The sequence below is a fragment of the Ictalurus furcatus genome, chromosome 17 (assembly GCF_023375685.1).
Source record: "Ictalurus furcatus strain D&B chromosome 17, Billie_1.0, whole genome shotgun sequence".
Taxonomy (NCBI): domain Eukaryota; kingdom Metazoa; phylum Chordata; class Actinopteri; order Siluriformes; family Ictaluridae; genus Ictalurus; species Ictalurus furcatus.
In genome coordinates, this window is record NC_071271.1 from 15,338,068 (window position 1) to 15,351,042 (window position 12,975).

Here is a 12,975-nt window from a genome sequence, read left to right on the forward strand (position 1 = left end):
TGGAACAAATAAGGTTTAACAACACAAAATCTGATCTGAAACCCCTGCATTAACTGAGCAGTTAAATTTAGCCATCAGATATAAAGAGCAGCTAGACAAAGAAAGCCTTTATCTGTTTGGCTCATTTGCATGAATTATATTTCCCCACTGTTGGCTCACTGTAAAGATAGCAGCATTCTCCTTTGTGCGCAAGGCTGTTCTCTTTGTCTCGCATGTCTTCATTTATGTAAATGAGAACAATGACTCATAAGTCCCTTTTAAGTCACTGTACGGAAGCATCTGCAATTGTAGTTGAGTACATATACACAGTAACTTCTAGTGCAATCATTTCTCTAGGAATACAAAACTCAAACAACCAGTGTTATGAAAATGCAAAATCATACAAATATGGACTGACATTATCAGCCTGGGAGAGATAATGTGTTAGGTATAACATTAATATTAGTGCAGAAATGAGGTAAGCCTAGAGCAGTTCTCACAGTAGTGGCAAATAAGAGCTTTTTTCCATCTGGTGGAAATATTACACATTGTCATGGTGGTAAAGTGATTCATGCCTTCAGGGCTGGGAGTGAACACTTCTCTCTCTTGCTCTCTCTCATTTGTGCTCTCGCGCTCTGTGTTTGCTTACCTATGCTGTTTCACTATGAATGAGATCAGTTCTTAACCACCCTCATACTGTCTGACTCATCATGTTAAGGACGACTAATTCTTTGTTTTCGATGATTTTTCATGGAGAGGTCCAAATTCAAGCAAGAAATACAGACTCATAAACGTACTAAATGTGCGTAAATGTGAATGCATGTACACTCACTGTCCACTTTTTTCTCCACCTGTACACCTGCTCATCATGTGGCAGCAACACAAAGCACAAAAATGAAGATACAGGTCAAGAGCTTCAGTTAATGTTCTCATCAAGCATCAAATGAACCACAAATGTGATCTCTGTGACTTTAACTGAGGAATGGTTCTTGGTGCCAGATGGGCCGATTTGAGTAATTCAGAAACTGCTGATCTCCTGGGAGTTTAAGACACACCAGTCTCTAGCGTTTGCATGAATGAGAGGGTGTACAGGTGTTCCTATGAAAATGGAAGGTGAGTCTATTTAGGGTTCATTTTGAATATAAAGAATATATCATGTGGGTTTATTCATTCATTCACTCCTACATGGAAGACCACACAGTGATGATGTCAACCTTGTAAGGTGATTATGACAGTAAAAGATGTTTCATAATGCAGCCACAGCATTCATACTCACTTAAATACTACATGCTATAGCAAACATAAATAGTGCAAATGGTCATTTTTTATTATATTTTGTTCTTGTAAGATAACGGAACATTCCTATCCTGAGAGTCCAAAATTGTGCTTCACGTTCATCTTCTGAGGCAAAACAAAGACACTAATGTTTAAAATTACATTTTGTGTTTGGTTCATGGATTAACGAGAAACACCCTAATGGCAAACTGTATTAAATGAAACACCAAACACAGTAATGCCATCTGTTCTTCTCATACATTTAAAGTATCAATGAAAACCAGGGTAGCCTATTCAGAGGGAGAAAGAACAGACACAGCAATTGCTATATCAATTGTACTTCACTGCTGTGCTAACCACATATGAAATAATTCCAGTGGGATCATTTTGGCGGAGAGGTCGCGGAGAAACAGTGGCCTCTATTCATGGGAAATCCTCCTGACGGATCTACAAGTGATCTGAAAATAGAGTTTCTGATTAAGGTTTAATGAGCTCAGAAGCACAGGATCTCCCTCAAAGTGACTCCTGATGAAGGGAGTTGTATATGACTCTCAGTACATATATCCTGCATTCCACTTTAATAAAAATGCCTATTTAGGATTTATTTATAAATGCATATCTAATATTAAACAAAACATGATATATAATTTCAGGTGGTATGGTACTCTGGTTTCGTCCCACCTTCCAAAAACCTGCCAGTGGACTGGCTACTCTAAATTGCTTCTAAGTGTGAATGTGTGTGTGATGCCCTGTGATGGACTGGCAACTCATCCAGGGTGTATTCCCACTTCGTGCCCAGTGGTAAAGGGACAGGCTCCAAATCCACCACAACCCTGAGAAGGATAAAGTGGTTACTGAGGATGGATGAATGACGGATGTATAATTTCAACTAAATAGAGTTTTTCGCTGAAGCTAAGTGCTTCAAAATGTAAATGCCTACGGACTTGTAACAAATTGAAGGAAAACTCAATATGTAGTGTCTTAGTAAGGTGTTGGGCCACCACAAGTCACCAGGACAGCTTCAATGCACTTTGACATAGATTGTGCATGTCTCTGGAACTGTACTATTTATATGCTCGTGACTCAAAAGCAAAATTAAGGCTTAAGATCAAGTATATTCTTGGTATTTGATATAACAGACAGAATGAATGCATCATCATCATGAGGTATGGTTAAACATGGTGATGTATTATTAAATTAAATCATCTCCTCTCATTCTCTTTGAAAACAGAAGTGGCTCAGCACAGTGACATGGTGATATTTAATTTAAATGAGATTTAATCTATAGCTTTTAGGTATCATATTAGTTTTGTTCTATCGGTTATATTAATTATATGGTATTCTAGGCATAATGATGTGTCCACTGTCAAGATTCACATTTATTCGCTAAATAAGTATAAAATAATTGATAAAATAATGAAAAATATATACAATTGCATGTATTTAGTTAGTATTTGGGTGAAGTAGCTTATTTATATTACAGTGGGGCAACATTAATCAACAAAAATAGATCCCTGTAGTTCCAGTCTACATTACATGAATAGTTAATGATTTGTTGAACCTAAGAGATGTAAAACTCTTCCCATTACTCTATTAGGAATCAAAGGTACCGTCTTCATCAGAAAATATGTAATGACCTATGTAGCTCTGCTTCAGATCATGAAAAGCTAAAAGACATGTGGCAAGTTCATTCATGTAAGTGCAGGCACATGCATGCTACGTGCAAAAGTGTTGGGGAAATCAGAATTGAAAAAGGAGGGTGTGGTGATTTATTATGGTCTTTTTTTAGCAGGTTCCAGTGCTTGTCTCATAGATTTAAAAAGCTTCCCTAAGCACAATAACTAAGCTTGAGGAAGTGCCAAGTAGACTGAGGTGCCAGCATCCCTCCTTGAAATAATGCTTTACTCTGTGAAAGCACAGCAAATTGGGGAGGACAGACTATTCACCAGAAATTAGTAGTTTAATCAAGTGTTTGCAGTGCAGTAAAAGGCAACAGAAATAGTTAATCTGTGTCTTAACTGCATTTCATGCAGTTCTGAAAATACTATGTAAGGAATAAAACACAACAGGGTATACTTGTTACTTACCCCGGTAAGTAATAAGTAAGTACAGTAAGTTCATTATTTTCTTATAACAGCACATCTGGAAATATTTAATTACACTTATACCACTCTTATGGCCAACAATTGTAATGTTTGATTTATTAATAAAGGTTGTGTTTAAATAACACTTAATAAAATTTAAATAAGACACTCTGTGTCTTTTAACCATTTATAATGATGTTAATGTTGTGGAACATCCTGTTAACACTTCTGTTTTAGCTGTTCCTTCACCAGCCTCTTTTCTTTCGCTCTCATTTGAAGTTCATTAGACAAAAATAATGCAGCTTGTTACAGAGAAATGGGAAAGCACAAAGTCCTCTGTCCTGAAGACATTCCCTTATAGTAAGTTTAATCCTATAAATGATTATACGTCTTTGTTAGATAACACGTTTTTTATTGGTTATTTTATTAGTCTTTGTTTATATGAAGCATCTGCCATATGAGTTACTTTAGAAACGATAACGTATTGGAATATGCGCATTAATATAAACCTATGATTTGCCTGGCAGCTGCCACTTCTCTTAGAGCTGCTGTTATAGCAGAATTAAACAGTGCTGTGGTATAAAGATTGTTAGGATTGTCATATTACACGTTGCCTTTTTGTTATACTGTCCTTCCTCTTTCATTATACACATCAGGTATGGGTGTAGGTAGTGAGAGTACATTACAGGTTTTTTTTGTTTTTTTTTTATCTCCTGACGTACAGTAGGGTCCAAAAGTCTGAGAGCAGTAGTGAAAATGCTTCGATTATGCATTCTTTTCTAAATCTATACAACAATTTTCATGACAAATTATATTATTGACAACGTGAGTGAAAAATAGATTCTTTGAAATATTTACATGAGTTTCTTAGTATTTGGTTTGTCCCTTTTTTGCTTTATTGACAGTGTGCACTCGAGCATGGCGTGGACTCCACACGTTTATGCTAAACTTTATGATTAATTTTAGATCAAATCCATCTGAGTGTCGTCTGAACACATGCTTCAATATAAGACAGTAGGAATGAGGAAACTCTGACCCTTTGTACAAAGCAGTAACATGGTCAATATCACACATTTGCTTACATTTCAATAAATAGTACAGAATCCTCAATATTAAATATTGAAGATATTGAACATTTACTTTCTTTGTTTCAAATATTTCAAAATCTGTTTATTTCCCATGTTAAATGAAAATGAAATAATCCAGATTTCAGTGGTCTCAGACTTTTGGACCCCACTGTATGTTTGTCCTTTAATATTGGTGCAAACATGAAGATCTTGACTCACTTTTTCACAAAAAATCCCAGTACTCCCCCCCCCCTTTTCATAGGCTTCCAATTTGGTTTTCACCTCGCTCAAACCTCACTCTCTAATATTCACGGTCTAATTGCAAAATTACCATAACACATTCTAAAGTTCACACCCATATCAACAATTTTCACACATATTGAGAAGGAACCCTAAATCTCTAAAGCCACTAAAATGTTTCTGCCATTATCTACAAAACTCTGAGTCATGGCATTTCTCCTAGCACAGATTTGGCACATCTCTAGGCCTCAACTTGGACATACTAGACACTATTCTTTCCCAAGACATTCCTGCTTGGGGCCCCTCTGCTACTCACAACAACAGTCACAAAAACAACATTATTTGTTTATCCATCATAATATTCCTAAGAAAAAGGATCATGTTATGAGTGTGTGCACGTGTATACATTCCTGTGACTGCATTTTATCTCAGTTCATGGATCACTGAAACATTGAAAGTATGTAGATGTCTTTATTTGCCTTTGATTGTGAATGTGTATACAGTACTGTACGTGCATGGATGTGTGCAGGTATACATGTGTGTAAAGGATTCCTGAGCCATAGACTCTATTCAGAAATGTGCAATCCGCTACTGAGACAATCAGAAGATTTCCTCTCTAAATCCAACCTTAAAGAAAAAACATAGCCAAAATAAAAGAAATAAATAACACTATTGTGTTCCTAAGGAGACATAATATTTGCACGGTTGCAGGGGTTGCTGAGTGCCGTGAGGTGGAATTACAATCGGATAGGAGTGAAAACCTAGAGCTTTCAGCCTCGAGACTCATAGATCTCACATCTACTCTCTGCTTTCTCTATGAGAGCTAATTACATTCAGTGTCTGTAGTGAGAGATAGTGAGAGAGAGAGAGAGAGAGAGAGAGAGAGAGTGAAAGCACTTATCATACTCAGATAAACAGGATAAAACACATTATGCTGATGTCTTTTGTCCCCACACATGCAGATACAGTAAACATTGTTTTGTTTTTTCTTTGTTCACTTCCTTATACTGAAATACAGACCCACATGGGTCCAAATTTATCAGCATACATTACAAAAAAACAACATTACTGTGCATAGAATTCAATAACATTGCATTAAATATTCCAAGGTTTAAATGTTTATAAAATCACATATCTAAAAAAGGACATGGTTTTAATTAATACTATTAAAGTTGGTGCAAGCAATTTGTTTATATCTTCTTATATTAATGTGTTCCATCTTGATAGTGATCACTAAAATAGACTGTCCAACTGTCTGTGGCTTTGTAATCAGCAGCTAAAAAAATTCAGTACGGTCTAGCTGGATTGACCAATCAGGAACTTTCCCTGCCTGTATGAGGGTAGGTTATAATTTAACATGAAGCAAAGTGCTTTGTTGCTGACAACAGCTTACACAGCAAAACAGAAAAGTGCACTGGAAAAGAAAGCAGACAGTTCATCCTCTCAAACTGTAAAATTATAAATGCACACAACATAATCGGCTACCTAATGTTAGCTAGTGACTTTGGTCATGCTGCTGTACTCTAACCAGGCATGCTTGTTATCACTAGCTATGCTAGCTGCATAACTAGTTAGACCAAAACTAACATGCATCACGTTTACATGGACAACAATAATCCAATATTAACCCGATTAAGACGATACTCTGATTAAGAAACTACCATGTAAACAGCAATTTTTTATTACCTTAATACGATTAAAGTTATACTCGAAGTAAACACAAATCAAATTAAGACAAGTGGAGTACTCCTATTTTAGTTGCATTATCGAAGTGCATTACAGACATGTACACACCTTAATCACACTATTAACGTCGTGTGAGAGTTTTCACCGCATTTTGCGACAGGACACGTACACACACAGCAATGCTCAACCGTTTTATGGCAAACAAGAGAGCACATCTGCGTCCGAAACTTAGGCTACTATATAGTAGGCGAAATACATGCATCTCAGCTACTATGTAGAAGGTAAGTACATGGTTTGGGACGCAGCCCATGGCTTCAAGCAGTCATCTATTTGCACATACAGCATGACAAATAATTAACTGCACTTGAAGCGTTCGTAAAAATTAAAAATAAAAACACCCAAAACTGTATACGGTACCATAACGAAGACGAACTGTATGTTGATACGTGAAATTCTGGAGGGAACGTTGGACGGTGTGGCGTGGGGACGTAATGACGTGTGCCGTTAATCGATCTATGTTCTATAACATGTAAAACAGGAACATGAAAGGAGTATCTAAAAGCGACTCATGTAAACACCTTAATCACAATACTGTCATTCAGAATAAGGTCAATAATTAGATTACTGCTGCCCATGTAAACGTAATCACTTAGATGTCAACCAGGTGTTGAGGGTTGTTTGCTTGTATTTATACCACAGCATGGTCAAATTCTCAATAGGTTGAATTCTCTCAAATGATATTAGGTCTGGCTACAATGGATAAGTTAAAATGCGCTCATTTCAATACAACATTATGTACAGGGACTTGCATAGCTCTGGACATAAACAGATTAAACAACGTCTAATTGCTTACATGGTGACGTCTTCTTTGAGGAAACTTTTATCAAACATTTTTGCAAGGAGTCTGCAGTGTCAATGTTTTCTAACAGTCAGAGGTATAGTTGTAATTTTTAGTTTAAAGACATTCTTGGTAACACGACAAGATACAAGTTTTGTCTTATTTTCATCGAGAGAGAAAAACATTATAGCAGTTTACAGCTGCTATAATGTAAGTGATAACAGGAACTAACTTGTTTTGTGGATGTTTCACAACATTAATTGTAACTATAAATGAATGAGAAGTACAACAAATACAACATTGTAACTGTTGTCAAGTTGCAGTCGTATAAATGGAATAAAATACTTCTGTACAAGTTGTAACTGCCCTCTGCTCTGCTGTATCACACTACCCTGTTGTTGATTATTGTCCTATAACAGCACACCCCACCCAAATATTTTACTCCTTATGTAACCGTTATTGGTGTGGATTTTTCATTCAGCCTACCAGCTGCATCCCATAAGTGTAGGCATTGCCAAGTTCCTTGATCTTGAATCATGTGTGTAACTGCTTGAGTAGAACTTTGATCTGTTTGGCAGGGTGCAAGATCTATGTGAGAGGGGCATCTTTGGTGCCTAAATCTGATAGGAAGTTAAGAACATCATTTTCAGCTGCTTTAAGTTGATAATGACATTTAATTTATTGTGACCAAAAAAATGAAGCCCTGTCACTGTGAGCTCCATCTGCCACAGGACAAATGTCAGGAAATTGGTCCAACCCTGATGAAAAGCTACACGATTAATAAGTGGGCATTCCCCATGCTCTGGGTGTCTCAACCTGCCTTCATCTGACCCCCATATTACACAAGCCCAGTGGGAACGCTTTTGCTTTCATTATTTTCATTTCACGCTCATTTGCCCAAGTAAGTCCCTGGAGGTTAAAAGTTTCTCAGGGGTGTTATATGACTAGAAATATTTGGCAGAAAAATTGAATGATCAAGGAATGATGGATGACATCAATCTAGTCAAAACTATTCATTTATTAGTATTATGACTACCATTTTAGTATGTCATTTTGTTCAGTTACATACAGAGAGTGTTTTATATTATTATATTACATATGCCTATACTTTGTGAACAGAAAACACACAGTCTGCAGTTTTTTGATGCATCTAAATGCCTTTAATCTTGTACTTAAGTCTCATTTTTAGTTGTATACTTCCAGTTGTCTCATGAGCTAGGTTTTGTTTCCACAACTTTTTTTTTAACTCACCATGTTAGTCAGAGTTCATTGTAACATAACATAAACATAAAAGTAAAATGTAATAATGACTATTGTAATAATATGATATCATAATTTAAAGCTTTACATAATTTTTCCATGTAACAAACTATTAGGTGCATTTAGGCTGTTACTTTGCAACTTGCATCAGTTGGATATGTACTGGATTATTCATCTGCATATACACATCTAATTAGGTTTTGTATAACAGGAAACTGTGTGACTATGAATAGTTTACATATAATATATGTATATGTGGCCACAGTTAAGTATCTCTGTGTATACTTGTGTCAAATTATACTGTCTCAGATAATTGTTGTGGTGATTAAATGGTTGAAAGTCATTAAGGTAATGATTATTGTCATGATACTTTAGGTTACTCGCTGTTCATGCAGAACAACCAGCAGAACAAAAAAAATCTTAATGGATAGGAGCTCCAGGTAAACTGTTATAGCCAACTGCAAGCAAAAAAGTATTTATTCACACTGTGCTGTTACCAAGACCTGAATAACCTGGTTTCCATGCTGCTCAAGTGCATGCAGCAAAGAAAACAACTGATTATGCATTTCATTATTTTACTGCACCTACACAAACAGCCTACACAGACTCAAATCTAGGACATCGGTATAATTGAAAATATTAACTAATATAAACTAAGCATCATGCTGAGACATATAGTGCATGTGTATCAGTATTTTCTGTGTGTGTGTGTGTGTGTGTGTGTGCGCGTGTGTGTGTGTGTGTTCCTTCCTGGTTGTGAAGGACTTTCCTGTATGTGATGAACATTTGAGCCTGCATATGTACATCTGCATAAAAGCTATGGGCACTATTTAAGGAAAGCAATAAAGAGACACAAGACAGGAGCACAGGCACTATGATCCTCATCAGTTCTTTTTTTCTCCCCTCTTCTGTTTTCTTTCTTAGAAGCAGCTGCATGGGGGGCAGAAAGAACAAGATGATGGGAGGAACGGAATAAAAAGAACGGCAACTTATAAAAACCAGAGAAGAGGGAAGAAGAGAAGCAAGGAAACACACAGCTCCATCATGGGAGCCCTGAGGGAAATATGAGAATGAGAAAGAGAGAAAGAGGAAACAAGAGGATCCGAGCAGCTCTTTGAAGAACCCAAGCATCCGTTATGTTTAGTGTGGGATGTACATTATTACAGTGTAACTTCCTGCACCTTACTGCCACTCTCAGCGGAGATATGAGCCTGCTTTTCACAATACCAAGCCTGTCTCTTACTGGACACTGTGTGCTAAGGCCTCCGAGTCTGAAAAACAGCTTAGCTGAACCTATTCACTGAGCTGGAAGCAAACAAGACCAGTGTGTGTACTCTGAAAGAATGTGATCGCTTCAGGCGATGGTGTACAATGTCGGTTTTCAGTCACAATCCTGGGATAATTTAGCATTTCACTTTTATCCTGCTTTTTTCCTACATTAAAACCCTTAAACTCCCCAGGTGGGACCAGACTTACATCAGCTACGGTACATCAACTACATCAGTTTCGTATTAGTTTCAGTGTTGTTACTGAGTCATTCATAGTAATCTCCAAATAATATGCTTTAAAATAAATAACTGAGAAATTATCCAGGATGTTTAGGGATTAAGCATGTCTTCATGTATTCAAAATACATGATTAAATGTTCTTAAATTGCCCAAGTATGGATTTTATAGTGTAGAGTGTTTTGAGTAAAAATTTGTTGTCACAACAAAGTCATATTTTTAGATTTAAAATAAAGATTCTGGATCTGATACCGAAATCCCATTTTTACAAATGTGAGCTAGTTAACTAGACAAATGGTCTGATTTAATTATTATTTAATATCTATTTAATTATTAAGAAGAGCATTATATAAAATGTAACACACTGAAGACGACATGGATTCTGTATATTAATGAAGTGGATCATCAAATAAACAAATTAGTTCAAATTAGATCTCAGAAGCAAAGACAAACAAGGTAACATTTCCTCCTGCTCACAGAAAGATATATAAAGACCACATCTTATAACCTCAGTGAAGAGTTTATTGTCAGCTTTGCACAGAGGGCCAACGTGAGAGAACCTGTGCAAAGACTGACCCAGGCTTGTCCAGGACGCTTATTTTCCCAGACACACATCATGAAGGAGTCCATTGACCTAAACCTGACAAGCTGTCACACTGCATGTCCATCCCTGCATTTCTCTCCCAGCCTCTGAATATGACACTGCTGTCATCCTTAATCCATGTCAGTCTTAACCAGAAAGACAGTCAACGTGAAATCTGCCCACGGCTCATCCAACAACACGACACAACCACTTCAGAGGCTCACAGATACTGCTGGGGAAATATGTTCAAAGAACCTATTGCTTATTTGAGTCTGAATTTTGACATAAAGACTGTGCAGTTGTAAATGTGACTTTTGCTTATTTTATTATATCCTACATTATGATAATGATATTTTATTAAAATCTTCCATTAGGCCCCTCAGAATAAATTTCACCGTTCAAATACTATTAATATATGCATATATTTAATATTTCATTTGCAGATTCAAAGAAAAAAATCTATCATTAAATATTTAGATCCCATGTTTTACTTTTTATTTTATATTATTATTATTATCTTTTTCTTTTCTTTTTCTTGTTTTTACTTTTTTTTTATTTTACCAATACTGACAAGTATTGACCATTACCCTTACCAATACCAATACCAATACCCTTAAGTATTGACCATTTTATTCCTGTATTATTCCTGTGTGAAGGCAAATTGAAGGTGGTGGATTTTTAAGTTGATCTCAGCTGTAATAAATGTAAAAATTTAAATAAATATCAATTATGAATCAAAACATTATTATCAGGATACATATATTTTATAAAGAACCCAAAATCTTAACTCTTATGACAAAATTGCAATATTGTCAAACTACATTTTTGTCAAACTACCAAGTCTTTGCAACTCTTGCACGCATGCTATTCTAGTCTTGACCCTGTCTGTTTAGTTTGAGTTTGTTTTGCCTGTTCTAGCCTTAATTCTTGCCTGAACCATTACCGGTTAATGAATGGTTAAATTAAGCCTATGTACAGCTCCAATTATGATACACCATAATCTCTTCCAGTCTTTACCGTGGCTTAAATCTGAACCACCATCCATGAAGATACAAGGAAGACATAAAAAAAACTTTTCTCTGTGCTCAAACAAAGACCTACCTCTTCACCAAGCATTTAAATGAGCACTAACCTATTTATTAACTTTTTTCTTGCTGTACTAATTCTCTCTAGCTTCACAGTACCCTTAGATCCTGACCTTTTTTGTACTAGCATGAGGATCAGTTTTTGATTGAGACAAAGCACTTCTGTAAGTCACTCTGGATAAGGGCATATGCAAAATGCTGTACTTGGAAATGTTTTGTGCGTTGATGCAAAACCTTTCAAGAGAAAATTGCACTGCACTCAAGAATAATTCCTCCCCCAACATAATTAAGAATTAACAGTCTCTTATTTCTCAGTCACTTTACTCTGAAATGTATTGATATAATCGCAATTACAGCTGTGTCTCATCACAGTAGTTCGAGTTTTCAAAGAGTAAAGGCACTGACATGGAAAAACTGCAATAATTTGCTCCACTAGCCTCTAAATACTCAATATTTTGGCAAGCTAGTAGACAGTACATTCACAAACAAAAGCCTCTTAGTATCTCTTCTATAATGTCTGCTACAAAAGCACAGTGTTCTCTGGGTTTAGTGGCAGTTTCTGCTCTCATGTGCTGCACCGGTGTTTCGTTTCATTGTTGTCTCCATTTTCTGATAGCTGACTTGCTGTATTTGATGTATTTTTCTGCATTTCTCCCTTGTTTAATTTCTCTACCTCACCCTGCAACATGTGCAAGGATTATCTGAAAAGTAAGGAGAGAACAAGAGGAAGAATTATAAAAGGAGAAGACAAAAGACCTCTCACAGTTGCATAGGATCTGTGTTGTTCTCTGTACTTGTTCCTGATCAGACACAAACTTGCAGAGCGCTGATCAGGTTTTATTCAAGCTATTTTCCTGAAGATGTCTCATCAGCATTGACAGCAGAACATAATCCCTTCCTCTTTATCTCAATCAGACCACACGCTGCTCTCGCAAATGTGCGAAAATGAAATCAAATATGGGCTTACTAAAGCTCTATGTGAGAGTGAGTGACTGTGGATAGTAGGCGAGTGTGTGTATGAGCTTGTATGTGTGTGTCTCTTACTGAGCGAGAAAAAAATTGTTTTTTTAGTTGAGACAGCTTCTGTGTGTGTGTGTGTGTGTGTGTGTGTGTGAGAAGAGTAATGCAAATCATATTTTTAACAGCATGCTGACAACGAAGAGTGTAGCAGATTAGTGAATTAAACCAGGACTCTTTCCATGTGAGAAACCAGCAGGGGTCTCTGCAACCAGAGGGGAGAAACGATCTCACAACACTTACTGAGAACTTACTGTTTACTACAAGGCACTGATAAAAGGATGATTACAGCTTCAGGTTATAACCACAAGGAACCAGAATTAAACACAAGCACTAATCATTTATTACAATTTTGT

At 36.4% G+C, this 12,975-nt stretch overlaps 1 protein-coding gene across 1 annotated transcript in view; it reads right to left on the minus strand.

Moving 5' to 3' along the window:
- The window catches only part of zmp:0000001236 (mastermind-like protein 2), a 56,434-nt gene that overhangs the window by 12,042 nt on the left and 31,417 nt on the right, over nt 1-12,975 (minus strand). The gene's annotated exons all lie outside the window — the stretch shown is intronic.